The sequence below is a fragment of the Falco peregrinus genome, chromosome 6 (assembly GCF_023634155.1).
Source record: "Falco peregrinus isolate bFalPer1 chromosome 6, bFalPer1.pri, whole genome shotgun sequence".
NCBI lineage: Eukaryota > Metazoa > Chordata > Aves > Falconiformes > Falconidae > Falco > Falco peregrinus.
The window spans coordinates 36589495-36605099 of record NC_073726.1 but is presented as its reverse complement, the minus strand read 5'-3'; the positions used below and the strand labels follow the sequence as shown (position 1 = coordinate 36605099).

General features: G+C 40.9%; 1 long non-coding RNA gene across 1 annotated transcript; it reads right to left on the bottom strand.

Annotated features, from left to right (window-relative positions):
• Positions 1 to 4975: 4975 nt before the first annotated feature.
• LOC129784828 (uncharacterized) lies at positions 4976 to 15226 on the bottom strand. The gene is made up of 2 exons (XR_008747952.1): positions 10932 to 15226; positions 4976 to 5288 (listed from the first exon to the last, which is right to left on the bottom strand). It is a non-coding gene; the product is annotated as an uncharacterized LOC129784828 (long non-coding RNA).
• Between the last annotated feature and the right edge of the window lie 379 nt (positions 15227 to 15605).

Genomic DNA, 15605 nt, shown 5'->3' with positions numbered 1-15605 from the left:
CGCTAATTATATCTGTCAGATGAGGTTTTGTAAATTTACCTAAAAACAAGTTGTTGGAGCACACAGTGAAAGTTGACTTCAAATTGTAAGAATTTGTTTTACATTTCATTTAAGTGTGAAATGCAAGTGAATAGAAAGTTCATATAAGTTGCAAAAACTTTAGTTTCTGGCAGCCTTGCACAAAGGCTCACTTTTAGTCTACTGTAAATAGTTATGTAATGGACTTATTCTTGGGAGTTTTCACTTAAATAGCTGCGCTTAATGTTTTAAGTTAAGTTTCAAGACCTCAGATGGCTTTAAGAGGCAACTCTTAGACAACTCTTGATTTCTTTTTTTACTAATTTTGAAGATTTTAAAGCCAACCTAAAGTGTTAACCCTGTTCAGGAAAGCACTTAAATCCATTTGGTTTTCCAGAGCATTTTAAAGCATGTGCTTATGTTCCGTAGATTTCAAGGAATGTAAACAAATGCTTTAAGTACCTTATTTGCATACATGAGTGATTTTCATGCTTTACTGAGTTGGGACCAGTAGCCTGTGCAACTGCGAAAGTTTTGCATAAGTCTGAAATGCTTTAATATTTTTGTCACCTTACCATTCAGCCAGGTTGGTGCTGTTGGACTTGGCTACAGCTTCAGACTATTCCCCACCCCCCCCCCCCTTTTTTTTTTTCCCCGTAAATTGTGTACCTCAGTTGCTCATGCATGGGATCACTGGTGTTTATTGAACTGTTTGCTACTGAGAAGATATTTGACATGTTTTGTTTAATCCTGTTTGAAAATGAAAACTGCCTTTTAAACTTTTGTAAAACTGAAAAGTTGTATCAAACCAGTCATGAATAATTTCCTGCTTTTTGTGAATAGGAGTTGGTTACAAACAGTACTGTTGTAACTTTTTTTCTTTACTTAAAAACATTGTTTACTGCTGTGTGTAATAAGTTTAAGGAAGAAATAACCTGCCTGTAGCTGTTACATGGGGAATAGCTAATACTTGAGAGGCAGCAGGTAAGTAATGTTCCGTTGCATAGTTATATTAAGTCTTTAAATAAAAAAGTAAATTCACAAGCATTTTATGCAGGAACTGATATTTTACTCAACATTAAAATAGATTTAAGGAGACCGTTGCTCTTTTTACACAGAGTGTAATTTCTCACTCGCATATAGATTTCCATTGCTGGCAATGGAAGTAGCAGGGAGGGAGTAGCAGGGGGAAAGTAAGTTAAACTGAGTGGTCATTGTGACGAGAGGAGATCCTTGTATGAAGCCCCTTATTTCTGCCTGTTCTCTGAATACTTAGGTTTAACTGATAAATGTACTGTGTTGCAATTTAGATAATACTCTCTTGTTATTGTGAGTTTAATTTGTTAGATTTTTTTAATGAAACAAAAAAATGTACAGAAAAATCCAAAGACCCTGATAGACGCCAAAAAGGAATATGACTAGTGCACATCATGTATAACTGGATCTGTAGTAGAATTTTTACCAGGTTTTGGTTTATTAAACGTTACTGGCAATTTCCTGTGCATGCTCAGGAGATAGCAGTTTGGTAACTTAATGACTGGTGATGATGCTGTGATGGCTACTGCTGTGCTCTTTGTTATTCATCCAATTGTATTTCATCTCCTTTTGCTGATGAAAGGATGAAACGGTCTGTGAGAAAATACTTTATTTCTTTCGAATATTGATTTTCATAAGTAACATTGAAAATATTATCTTATGTTCTTCATCTTGAAAGACAAAACCAACAAGTAGTGACTTAGGAGTGGCAATGTTTTAGCAACAGAAGTTGTTTTACTGGAGTTTTGGGTTTTTTTAGAAGTAGAGGGTTTGTGTTTTTTTAAAAGTAAAATTCCTATTGGACTATATGTTTTGACAGGTCAAAAATACTTCTTCAGAAGAACAACATAGCATTTTGGAAACTGTACAGTCTTTTTCCCTCATTCTGTTTTTGCTTTTTGTGCCAATAATTTTGGTTCTGAGTGCATTTTGAAAAACATTTGTCAGAACTTCAAATTTTTATTTACAGTGTGGCTTATAAGCTTGGATAGCTGTTGTTTTTGTGTTAAACGAGATACCTTATTAAATTTAGGTATTGGCTTGATTCTTTTTTTTTAAGGAGTGAGTGTTTTCTGGGTTTGTTCCTTCAAAATTGGTGAGGCTTAGGGTTTTTTTTCTAACTGTATTTTTTTTTACCTGATTGTTTAGTTGCATACTCAAACCCTTGTAAATGTTTTCCTAGTTGTATGTGGATAATTGGAGATTTAAATGTTGTATATACTTGTCATCTGTGTTTCTAGTAAAAATACATGGCATTCTTTATAGAAATACTTAATTCCTGATTTCCTTTCCTTACCCATTTGCTTTCTGTGTACAGGTTAAACAGACTTTACTCCTATTTTTATTTATAGAATTTTATATGTAGCCTCTTAAAGTTATCATTGGTCCTTGTGTAAACCAAGATACAGCCTTAAATTTCCTAACGTAATGCTTATTAAGATACTGTTAGTCATGTAGATTCAAGTATAAAACATGCATGTTTTTTTAAGACTGGTACTCCTCAGAGATCCAAGACACAAAATTGCTTCTGCATTGAAATATAAACCCTTCAAGGTCATTACAGAAGGCAAGTGCAGGTATAAGTGTGCATATACTTAAAAGTGAATGCTTTCCAAAATTAAACATTTTGACATAGGAAAGAAGCAACGTGGATTTGTTTAGGATTTAAATTATTTTGGTAATTGACTGCACAGGTCTTAAACATAATGGTTGCAGCATGATAATTAGTCATGATGTTCATGCAGAAATACTGTCTCACAACTACGATGCCTTGCAATTAATATGGCAGAGAGGCTTGGAGCGGGTGGGGGTGTTGAAGTGCTTTGTTGTTCTTGTTGTCCCTCCCTCCCCTGAAATTAAGATCTGACATGCTGTGTACTTTTAGATTAATTTTAGCTTTAGAGGATCAATTACTAAGGAGCAGTTTGGAGCATAGAAGTTCTTTAATTTGATGTTCCCGTGGGATTTCTCCCCCCCCCCAATGTTGGACAATATATGATAAAGCATCTCATTCTGTTCGTGTGTTATGCAGTTGTTAGTTCATGACTCCTTTCTATAGCCCCAGTTATTGCAGTGATTTCTAGATTCTGGTATGATGTATGCCTGTGCTTAAACCTTTTAAATCTTCTTTGGAAATATACTAGTTTTACTGAAGTCTCTTGAAAATAGTAAACAGTATACAATTGATCCCAATGAAATGGAGCATTTAAGTTGTAAACATCCCCACCTATTCATACAATGTAATGTGGTTTTTACATGATTCAGTGCTAACACTTTGGAGTGTACTCAACTAATAGACTTGGGCCTCACCCTCTTGTATACTGTATTTTGTAATAGAAAATATTTTAAACTGTGCATATTATTACATTATGAAACAGACATTCCCTTGATCTTCAAATGTAAGAAAATGAGGAATGTGTGTGCTTTTATAAATACAGGTGATAGCAAATTCAGTTTCCTTACTACTGCAGGTGTCCTTTTTTTAAAAATAATTTTTTAAAAAAGCAAGGAAAAAAAAAAGTTAAGCGTTTTAAAGGTGAAATACATTCCTATTTGGCAGACCTTAACATTTTTATGACTATTACCAGCACTGCTGACTTTCAAAACAGAAGGCTGTGTTGTCTTCCTGTACCATTCCATTTCCTGACTCCCATTTTGCACAAGGATGTAAGAGTAAACTATTCAAGAAATGGTTTTGAAATACGGGAGGGGGGCTTGTCTAAGTTGGAATGCAGAATTGCAATGCAAAATGTAAGGAAATGGATGCCTGTCAGAATGCCTGACTCCAAAGGATTTTATATATATAGTAAACAGTTTCCTGATACTGGCAGGCCAAAGAGTCTGTTGAATACTTGAGTTTCTGGAGACCTATATTTCTCAACAAGGTAAGATGGTATCCTAGCAAATATGGATATTAATACATTTTCAGCAGAGGTACTTAGTTAATCTATAAGTTTAGGGATCGTTTCATCTTTTTTAGATGTTATACTTGAAATATTGCACAACTTTTAGCTTTCATGGGTTTCTTTTTTTTCCAGCCTTTAGGAGACTGTTAAGCAATTTGCTGTCCAACTTTTGTGTTGGTCTTAAACTGCAATAGTAGTTTACCTTGTATTGAAGAAATAAAGACCGTTTTTATATTAAAAAATACTTTTGTCTGTCTTCATTTCAGCTTGTCTAGTATCTTTGCAGTGCTCATTATTGTCAGTCTTTTCAAATTTTCCAACATTAAAACTTAGAGCATGGACATTCTAATGTAGTTTTACCTAGATTCTGTGCTGTAACTATTTCTGAATCTGGAAATAGTTTTGTGCATACTAGCTCTTGTCCTACTCATCTAGTCTTTAAAGGCTTTCTGCAGAATTTTAATCGGTGAGAAATGCAGACTTTTTTTTTGAAGCCAACCTTTTTTTTTTTTAACCAGTCATTTTTCTGTAAAATGCAGTGACACATGTAATGTGTCAACTGAAGGGAAAAACCATAAAGCATGCTGTGTAAAGCAGTTTCAGTCTCTTAAAATTCCTGTCTCAGAATCTGTTTGGAGCTGTGGGCTTGCTTATCTATATAAGGCATTAAGCGAGTGATGATAAAACTTAATTTTAATGTGGCTTCTTGAGTTGACTGTATCTGGCAAATGTTAATCATTACGAAGCGTGTGTGTTAAACACAGCAGTGGCAAAACAGCTCTAAGCAGGTTGAACTCGTCAGCTTACCTTGTGCAGACAGCTAGTTTGGTACCAGTGGCAGTATCCATTCTGTGATGATTTAGAAGTACTTCTGATACTGGGGTTTCACGGGCAAATGTTTTTCCTCTGCTGCTATATCAGAACATTGTATTACATAAAACACACATCTGTATGTTACATACAAAAAGTCATTAGCATGGCCATGCTGTGCCATACTAGTGGTGAACTTCTCATAATTCCTAGTATTTGTTGAAGTTTATTTACTGTAGCACAAAATGAGCTCTATCTGTTGTACCGTCTTAGATTGCTGGTACTGTTTTGCAGTGTTGTCGGCTCCAGCTGGAGTCTGTGATGAACCTCCAGCATTTGGCAGTGGTAAAATAATGTGAGAGCGCTGGTTTTCATTTGGGAAAAACACTTCTCCTTAATAACTTCAAAAAGAAGTCTGAAATGCAGTCTGATTGGCTTGGAAAGTCATCACATTCATGATTTTATTTAAACCTGATTTTTTTTTTTTTTGAATGACTGAAGGTGGGCGATTGTACAGGCCTGTAAAGAGGAAACAAAAAACACTCATTAGAAAATGAATCTGAATTTCTTTGGCTAGTGCTCTAAACCTGTAATAACCAAAGTAACATTCACTTGCTCTAAAGGGCTCGGACAAAATAGCAAGCAACAGGACAACAAAACCAGCTTGGCCACTGATTGCTTTTACTGCACTGTGTCCAAATTTCACGGTTAGCCTGAGTTTTTAATGACATGTTTGTTGTAGCCTGGCTTCGTTGACCAGTTGAAGGTTCAGCGAGAGATGGAAGGAGTGTCAGGCTGTGGCTGACACTGGGGTTCAGGGAACTCCAGGGTCCCTTCTGGGTGGATACCACAGGGGAAACTCATTGCGAACTTTTGGTTTGTTTTTTTGAAGTGTCTTGTTGCCATTTTCTTCCAGGTTAGGGTGTTCAGCAGTTTCCATTGCTGAGTGGGAGGGAATTGTAAACCATCCTGTCCCCAAAAATGTAAGATGTATACTCTGATATAAACATAGTGAGGATTTATTAGTACATGGATGAGTTTGTTGTGGAAGTGTTCAAGCATAGGTCAACTAACCAGTCTGCCAGACCATCCAGGTATGATTTGAAACGGCAGCAGAAGAATGGGGAAGGTAAGCACTCTTCAGAATGTTGGGATTGTTTGGGTTTTTTTCTTCCACATAAGCTTTCTGGGGGAAGTTTCCCTTGAGCTGGACACAAGGAAATAATTTGATAATGCTTATTAGGAAAACTGTTTCTTGCTTGGTTCTGTTGGCAAGAACCTTGCCTCCAACTTTTTTTACATGTCTCCGTAGCTGCTGCATATTGACAGGCTTGGAGCCTGAGGTGAGGTCCTGCTGGAATTCAGGCTTCAGTGGAAGTTTATTGTCTTTGCTCCTCGCTGCAGTTCCTAGCAGTGTGGAAGCTGGTGCAGAAGCCTCCTCTCTGCCACCTCTTGCTGCAGGCTCACAAGCCTCAGAAAAGGGAGCTAACCCTTCCCATCTAGCCTGTCTGGGGGCTGCAAGCAGTGATTGCTGCCCAGCCAACCCCCCTTGCAGTTTATATACTCAGCGTGACATTTTGTGTTATGGAATATCCCTTTGGCCAGTTTGGGTCAGCGGTCCTGGCTGTGTACCCCTCCCAATTTCTTGTGCCTCTCCAGCTTTCTTGCTGGTAGGGCCTAAACAACTAGAAAGTCCTTGACTTGTTGCTAAGTAATGTTTATACCAATTAAAAACATCAGTGTGTTTATCAACACTATTCTCATACTAAACCCAAAACAGCATCCTGCCAGCTACTGAGATGAAAATCAACTTTATCCCAGCCCAAACCAGGACAACCTGTCCCTCAGGAGTAGCATCACTGTGTGGCCCTTAATATTGACTGCCAGTTTCTTGGGAGGAGAGAGAGAGGTGGAAGGCACTTGTGAGGTTTTGCAGGGGAACCTCAAATAGTCACTTCTGTGAGCCATGTGTTCTTACGCCAGCTGCAACTGAAGGGGGATTTCTGGACGGTAGGAAGTTTCTGTGAGGTAGCTCTGGAGCTCTTGTGCAGGTGTTCTGCTGCGGGTGTTGCAGTCCGGGCAGTGGGACTGCGAAACCCCCCCAGGGTGTCTTTCACGTGAAGAAGGAAGTCTTCCCTTTTGCTGCTGCACCTGTTCTGACCCAGCTTCACTGAAGGCACTATTGAACTTTCTCCTCTTGCAAAGCCAGCATCTTGCTTCCTTTCCTGTCAGTAGAGGAGTATTACTGGCTGGGGAGAGGCTTTAGTTTGTGCAGTTTGTCTCTATGGAAATGAAAGACATCTAGGCACCTGCTGGGAAGCAGGCACTGAGTAAGCAGGTAGAAATGTCTTTGTTGACCCCTGTTACATAGGGGGTGGGAAGAGATGCTTAAATTCAGAGTATTTGTGCTCTTCTCTACCTTTTTATTCTCCCCTGGTTTGTCCTTCAAACTGTTTCATAATATTGCAGCAGATCCAGGGGACGTGGTAAGCTGCAGAAGAGAGGAGCAGCAGAAAGCACGTAAATGCCAAAGTCTTCGAAGCAAATTCTGTATGAAACTGCAAAAGGTAAGTTTGTCCAGTATGCACTGAGTAAAAGACAGAGGTATATGTTTAGCTTATGATCACAAAAATCTTTTTTACAGACATAATTACATGAAAATCAGATGCAGGCACCTGAGTGTCCTTAGCCTGAAGTGCTAGACTATAACAAATCATGGCACACCAGGAAACACTGGTTTACTAATTTTGTGGCCAGAACCTCTGTTTTGCATTGGGAATTAGCAGAGTCCTCTTGAAGGCCTGTAGCATCACTCTCAGAAATGAAGTAGTCAGCTGAGAATGGATGTTTGCCAAGTTAACCTCTGCATTTTTCCAAAGATAACCACCTGGTAGCATCCTGTATTTGTTAAAGGAATGTAGTCTGCGCGCTCAGCACCTCTGACAGTGGGCTTGGCACGTCCTAAAGTAGTTAAAGCATGACACTACTTGACTTTATGAATGCGTCTTGGCTAACAACAGAGATTACTCCAAACATAGCAAATAATTTAATTTTAAAGAGTTGATGCTCATTCATGGTCTATGAGAGCAGTTAAGGCTGCTGCTGCTCAGGAGAATTTGTCCTGTAAGATGGACAGATTAACTGGGACTGCAAGAGGAAGAAATTTGATCAGTCATACAGAGGTTTTATCTATTTTATCTCAGAAGATAAGAAAGCAAGTGATTGCTTCTGAAAAATGTGAGTAAATGGATAGAAATGGGGACCTCCACATCTGCTCCACATCCAAGAAAAACAACTTGTTCAGAGATAAAGGGGAGCCTTTAGAGAGGCAACAGAAAGGCCAAAGCGAAAGTGAGGTGGAAACATGTTTGCTATGTAGACTGGAGATAAAAGGAGGCACTTGTGAAGGGTGCAGAAGCAGTTTGGTGGTGTGGCAGCTAGGGGAGGGCAGCACATTTATTTTCAAGGACGTTGCAAGCTGAGAGGTGCAGTGCTGTCCCTGGGCCGAGCGAGGAAGGGCTGGTGCTAACTGAAACAGTTAAGTTATTTTGCTGAACAGAGTGTTGCTGGTTAAGTTTGAGCTGGAAGTGAGAAACTTTTTATTCATGTAACATAATGTATAATACAGAAAATTGGTGAGATGTTGGTCAGCTCATGCTGTTAATGCAGAGACACAAAGTATACGGTGTTCAAGGAACTGATCACAAGTTTTCTGCCTTTCTTACTCTGCTCTCTTTGCTCCTGGAGAGATGATGTGAAAAACAATTTCAGACCATTTTTATTTGTAGAAATACAGGTCTTTTTGCTGCAGGGAGAAGATTGCTATTCTTTTTAATTATCTGCATCTGTTTATCCATCTCTTCTGAACAATTTGCAGAAAATTGTCAGCACTCTGCTTCCCATCAGACTGCAGTAGCTGTAAGTCTTGTAAACCTTGTGCCCTTTGTATAAGTGGGAAATAGAATTAATTTCTTCTCAAACAAGGTTTGCTAATTTTACAGAAATGAGCCAGTGTAAACAGTTGTCAGTTTTTTAAAATATATATATTGCTGAACATTTTTTCCAAAACACATGAATCTACTTAGCACTGGCACTCATTAAGTAGATTTCCTTTTTAGCCTGTGTATTAATGGTGAAGTTAGGCCCCTAAGTGTTCTGTCCTACAAGGAAGGATACATTCAAAATGGTGCAGATGTGCACAAGTGGTATAAAAGGGTCCCTTCCTCCCTTCTAGTGGCACAAAAAAACCTCTCCACTCCTCTTTGCTTAACTCATAACCTCGTGAATTGCTATGTCTGCAACCCTTCCTTGTGTAATTAACTGTGATAGCCGCATATTGGTCATTTATCCCACATATCCACCTCCTTATGAGTTCTGAGCTTTGTCAGCCGAACCAGATGTGATAATCCTCAGTTGCCCTAAATTTAAGAAAAGGTAGCAGTCACTTCTTCCCCATTTTCCACAAAGTAAGCTGCGTTTTTATTTTTGTCCTTGTCTTGACACCTCATGAAAAAGTTCTTGTTTCTTGCTTTATTTTCTGCATATGATTTTGAATGTCTTTTGAGTGTGCTGCTCAAAGTCTTGTGCATGTTTTCCTATATAATACCCTTGGAGTGAAAGAAATACTTTAATGCTCGGAAGCCTTTCTTTCACGCTGGAAACTCTGGAAGATACTGTCCGTGTAGGCAGAGAAGATGCTGGCCATAGTTGAACACATCTCCAAGATCTGGCAGAAGACGGGTACGTTTCCATGTGGAACAGGCAGTGTTTGTTCACCTCTGAAATAGCAGAGAGCTCTACAGAGTTACTGTATTTCAGAATGGTTGAACTGATGCTTAAAACTGGTTTCTAAAGCTTGCTCATGTCTGCTTTCCCGGTTTAGCCATCTACTTTTTGACAGGCAGTTACCCTCACCACCTTTTACCATCTGCAGACTGTGCTTCACTTAAAAAATACTTGGCTCTGCCTGGATGCGTTACAGCTACACATTGGTGGGAGGGGATGAAAACAGAGACCATTCATCCCAAACAGAATCCTTATTCATGGGTCAAGCGGTAAGGGATTTGGGCTCCCACTCCATAAAGTTAATTGGATCCTATACACAATTAGAACTGCAGTTCTCACTTTCCTAAATCATTTAACCTGGAATCTTTGCAAGATGTAGGCCCACAGCCCCCACTTTCTGAAAGCCCTGTAGTGTAAGGGTAACGAAAATGGGGAGTGGTGTAGAATGGCCAGCAGAGCCCTGCAGTAGAAACCTGGAAATAATACCTGAATTGTGTGGTGGGTCCTTTTCTTTAATACGTAAAGTACTTTGAATGAAAGGAGTCAGAGAAGGCCAATGTTTTATTAGCAACTATAAAAAGCTGTGTTTGGAGCTTCTCTGTGTAAGTATAAATTCTCCATAATGATTAAAGCTATCTGCTGGCTGGCTTCCATCTCAGCTGTGGTCCAGGAAAATTTTCTTGGTGTTTCTTTCACGCTGGTAACAGTATGATTCTTTAGAAAAGTAACTTTTTTTCTGTGGTGTGGGATCCCTACTGTGCCCTCCTAATTTTGTTAGTCCTGACTGTTAAGTTAAGCTATTTATAGTATTAAAAAAAGTAATTTTATGCCTTTAACTGAAAATTAATTCAGAAATAAAACTCTCAACCCCTCTACATTACCACCTCCCCTTCAGCATTTATTGGTTATATTACAGCAATAACTAGCTCAGATTTTTAACTGAGGTGCTCAGGCACGTTACTGAAAAAGAAGGGACAGTTTCTAAAAATTTAAGTATTTAGAAAACTGGCAAGTTGCCAAAACAAACAAACAAAAATTACCACCAAATTAACTTAATGATGTTAAAACCATCAGGGCTAGCAAGAGAGATGGCGGTGCAGCATTCACTGCTGGAGCCAGGTTTGTGCTGCCTTCAGCTGCATCTGATCCTTGGAGTAGGTGGCCTCTTCCCACCCCCCCCCCCCCCCCGGGTTTGTCCTTTCCACAACTGGAAGAAGTTTGAGGAAAGTATTACGTGATACATTTGCAAGGTCAACTCTTGAGAGGTTGTACGTAATCCGCTTACGAAGAGTAAAGATGTTCCCACCTCTTTTTAACTTGAAAAGACTGGCAAATTTAAAACCACAATTCTGGAATTAAGTCTTGGATTGACCTAACCTGGCTAAGGATGCTGAGGCAGCTGGTGGTTTTGCTGAGAGTCTGGAGTTGGACGTTGTTCCTTATTTATGGAATGTGCCAGTATCCATGTGTCATCTGAGGAAGCTGTGAAACGTAAAGGTGTCTTGGAGGTGAAGGGCTGGGCTCTGCAAGGAGCAGCCAGCTGCCTGCACACAGCTCATTTCGTTGACAGCAGCGGCATATGGTAAAGCTTCACCTAAACTGCACACCTGCATGCAGGCTGGGGTCAACAGTTATGTCACAGTGGCAGATCGTGTGCAGCAGCCCCCCAGTAATACATTGGTAGAAGCAAGTTCTTCAGGGTGCTCCTAGCCCTTTGCTATAGGCAGGAACCTGGGTAACACAGTCTAGTTCAAACAATCCTGCCCCATTTCCAGTCCTTCCCATGTCATCTTGTTCTGTAGATTTATTTTTTCACTCCACCTGTTCCTACAAAGGTTTTCCCCTGTAGCTGGCCCTACGTTGTTGCTTGTTGACTGAAAGTGACTGCTTTGAAGACTGCTCCATTCGAGGTGATGTCCTTTATTTCAGTCGGTACACACATCCAGGGCCAGCTTTTCTAGTTCTGCCACTTTTTTTTTTTCCTTTTCTTTCTTTTGAATGTGCTTCCATGCTGCTAACAACATTCAGGCCTGTGAACATTCAGACAATGAATCCCATTAGGTATTCTCTTTTGTGATCAGTCTTTGTATGAGGCTTAAAATAAAATAGGAGTGACTCCTTTTTCATTCTCCTGTATCAGTCTTCTCTATGACAAGTCATACCCAACACGGCAGATGAAAGGTATAAGGGATTGGGGATGTGGTGGGTGTCTCTTAGCCTTGCACGCTTCATTGCAAGACCACAGGAGAAAGTGAAGTAACAGTACAGACTGAAAATGTCACCTGGGATATGAAATTCAGTCCTGTCCTGGGGCAGCTAGGTGGGTCTTCTAACCCCTTCCAAGATTCGTCTTGCAACCTAATAGGGTTTGTCTTGGTTGTTGGCTCCTGCTGTCCTTACGGTAAGGCTGTCCCACTCCTCCCATGCTTCAAGGGTTACAAACCTTCTGAGTTGCTGCCTGAATTTCTCCTTGGCTGGATTATATTAATCTGGTCTTGTGCTGATACTGTTTTCTATTTATTTCCCTTCCCATTGTACTTAACCCCTTAAGGCATTCACAACTACTTAATATTTCCTCTGCCTTTATTCTGGTAAATTTGTTTAAGGAGGCTCTTGCCTTCTTTAGGACAGACTGTGTTACAGCCTCTTGCCCTGCCTGTTGTTGCATCAAATCAGTTCATTTCTCCTATAGCAGGAGAGAATATATATTCTTTGAACAGAAACATGCATGCTTTTCAAGATGGGGTCTTACCAGGGTTTGTATGGTGGCTATCAGCATTTAGTTTGCTCACCGAAATTACCTTCCTTGCTGCAGCCTCCTATAGATCCTGTCATCAGCTGTAGTTTTGTCAGATATTTCCAATAGAGAACTTTTTGATGCTCTTAAATCCTGTTCTGTTCCTGCTGTGCCACTTTCTGGATTGTTTAGTTGTTCCTGTATGAAGTCCTTGTTGTCCTCTACTAGCCTATTTTTATGTTGTCTTTTTTTGCCATTTAATTCTTCAATCTCTTTTCTTCCCATTCTGTTGATACCACTGGAACTGGAGTTGCTGCAATCGTGCAACGAAAGTTGTCTGGCTAAAAGCCTCATGCTGCTTGCTGTTCTTGCCAGTTCATCTTACTGTTTGGAGTCATTCCTAAAATACTACAGAGGAACATATTTGTCACTGAGTTTGTGGATTTTATTGCTCCTGCTATGTAGTTACTTTGAAATAACCCATAGATGCTCTAATAAATTCTGATGGGGTTTCCAGCATGTCTTTGGCCTTCGCTAAGCTTGTTTAAAGTATTATACTTCTTTATAATCTTGGCAAACTGTTCAGCTGTCCATGACAAACCAAACAAATGTTTGGGGCAGGCTGACATCAAGTGAGAGACAGCTGAAGTGGTTATCGAGCTCAGCAGAACTAAAAAATAATAAAGGTACAGCAGAGAGTGTTGCAGGTTTTATATAGGCACGCTCTAAGCAGTTTGCCAAAGCTACTCCACAGCACTTCACTTGTAAAATAAGTCGCAATTAACTTCCCCCAGGAATTGCATCCAGCGTTGCCATGGCATTTCCTGCTGCTTTACTACAGCAAAACAATAACATAGGAGACAGCAGAGTAACACTTGTTGCTTTGGATGCTCTGCCATCCGAGCAGCGATTGCGCTTGTATCTGCATACTCAAAGTGAGGGATGCTCTCATACCACTGAGCGGTAGCACGGGCGGTGATGTTCGGTTACTGTCCTGCCTGTTCATTAACGTCATCAAGGTGTGCATCAGCCTGTCCAAAGAACATGCCCAAACTGAAGCAAAGCTGCTTATTTTCTGTACATCCTCAAGCCTGACTGATGCCTCCCAGACACTTACATGTAGTTTATTACATCTTTATTCCTCTATGATTTGGAGGCAGAACTGCCAGATTAGAATGGAATGTAGGTGGGAATTGATCTGTTGGCTCCAAGCCCGGATCTTCCTTGAATGATGCTGCTTCTTGTGAGCTTTTCTCTGTGTGTGAATGTAGAATTGCTTTTGCTGTCTTCTCTCCTTCATGCACTCACGAATGTTTTCAATACCAGAGAAAAAGAGAAGCACTCTTCCTAGCAGAGGGGGGATTGTCACACCTACACAATAAAGGATGAAGTCCTAAAGGCTCATAGCTTCAGGGTCTAAAAGATGGTCCGAAACTGCTTAATTAGGCTTCTTAAAATGGAACTTTTGAAAAAGAAAGGTGTTCCTGATGAAGAGACTACTAGTTGGTATTCTCATGGTAGGAGATTGTCACTCACCCAGTCAGTCTAACAATAAACGAAGGCAGTTTCTCCTCTTCTGCTTTCCTTCCTGCGCCCCAAAGAAATGGAGAAACCGGTGTCTTCCATCCTTTGTGAGGACAGAGACAGGCTGGAAAGTACTGTTTGGCTTCAGCTGTAGGAGTGCCTTGAAGCATCTGTGGGTCGCAAGTACTGTCACTTAGCTGTGGCAAAAGCATATTCTGAATAACGTGTTTCAGGTTTGTAGAATTAACCAGAACTGGAAGTAAAACTAACACTGTCAAGTTTTACTTCCTTTGGCATGTGTTGGGGTTGTTTTCCAGCTCAAAGGGTAAACTGGAAGACTTAGAAAAAATGGTTAGTTCCCAGGTGACTGTAGTTAGAGATATTTTTTGGGAGATTTGCCCATAAATATTATCATTTTCAGTCAAAGCACTGGTGAATAACTTTGCTTCAGCTTTCTGAGCTTTCACTGAAAGGCAAACAAAACCTCCCTTTGTATCCCTCAGGAAGCTACAGTTTTTGAAGGGATAAGTATATCCTAAAATAATCAAAGCAGTATTGTTTTCCAGAACTTCCCCACAGCCTGAAACAACAGATCCAAGGGACACAACTGGGATGTTGAATGCCGAAGTTGTAACATGATATTTAAAATGTTGGTATGCCCAGTTACTTTAAATGCTTATTAGTTCAGTGAAATTTGCAGCCAGTGTGCTTACCCTGCATTCTCACACTCTGGATTTTTATTGAAAATGCCTTATAGCTACCCAAGCCTTCGGTTCTTCCCTTGAGAACTCTTAGGGCAGTTGTGATGAGCAGGAGTTGACCTTCCTTAGAGGTAACGTTTCGTGAAGGACAATTTTACCTTTCATTAAATAGAGAAACTAGAGATGTCTTTCATTTTTCTCCAGTAGCAAAGCTAATTGAATTTTAAAGTGGTTACAAAAGTAGAAATAAATAAATACCTGGATTCTGTTCTACAGTAAGAGAGCACAGGAGCTCCAGATTTATCTGTATGTGCCATTTTTAAAACTCTGCAAGTGTAATCCTTCAGTGCCGTTCCTCTCCTCAGAAATACCGCAGCCTGTCATTGGCGTGAGGTGGCTGATGGCCACTCCTGCAGTCACTGTAGTTTGAGCCTTTTGCCACTGCAATCACAACTGTCCCCAGGGGTTGCTGCTGAGGGAGTGTGTGACTACAGCTGTGCCACCACGAGCCCTCCTAGCCCCTTTCGTCACCAGCAGCTGGAGCATTCCTGCTGGTGCCTTGGGTGGGTGTCCTGAAAGCCACTTCCCGGCCCAGTTCAGAGCAGGGAGGAAGGACCCTGGAGAAGGGAGCATGGAGCCCTGCTTCCCACCGCCCGCGCTCACTGACCCACCTCTAGGTGCCTTGTCCTGCAGGAGACCCCCCCCCCCTCCTCTCCTGGCTGCAGGCATGGGCTGGGGCAGGGGTCCTCAAACTACGGCCCCCCAGGGTCCTCAGTCCGGCCCCTGGTATTTACAGATGCCCCCGACGGGGGTTGGGGGGGAACCAAGCAGCCGCAGATGACTGCCTGCCACTGCATCCGCGCGCCGGCCCCCTGGTTAAAAAGTTTGAGGACCCCCGAGTTGGGGGGTGTCCAGCCCTGTGAAGAAGCAAGGGGAACACCATTCCCCAGGACATGCCGCCAAAGAAAGGATCAGCGGACAGATTAAAGGACAACACCTGCAAGGCTACTCCCACTGCAGCGCTGTGGGCAACGGCAGGGTAAGAGCGTGCAGTTTGCAAGGTGAAGGTAAAAGGACATGGTGCCATGG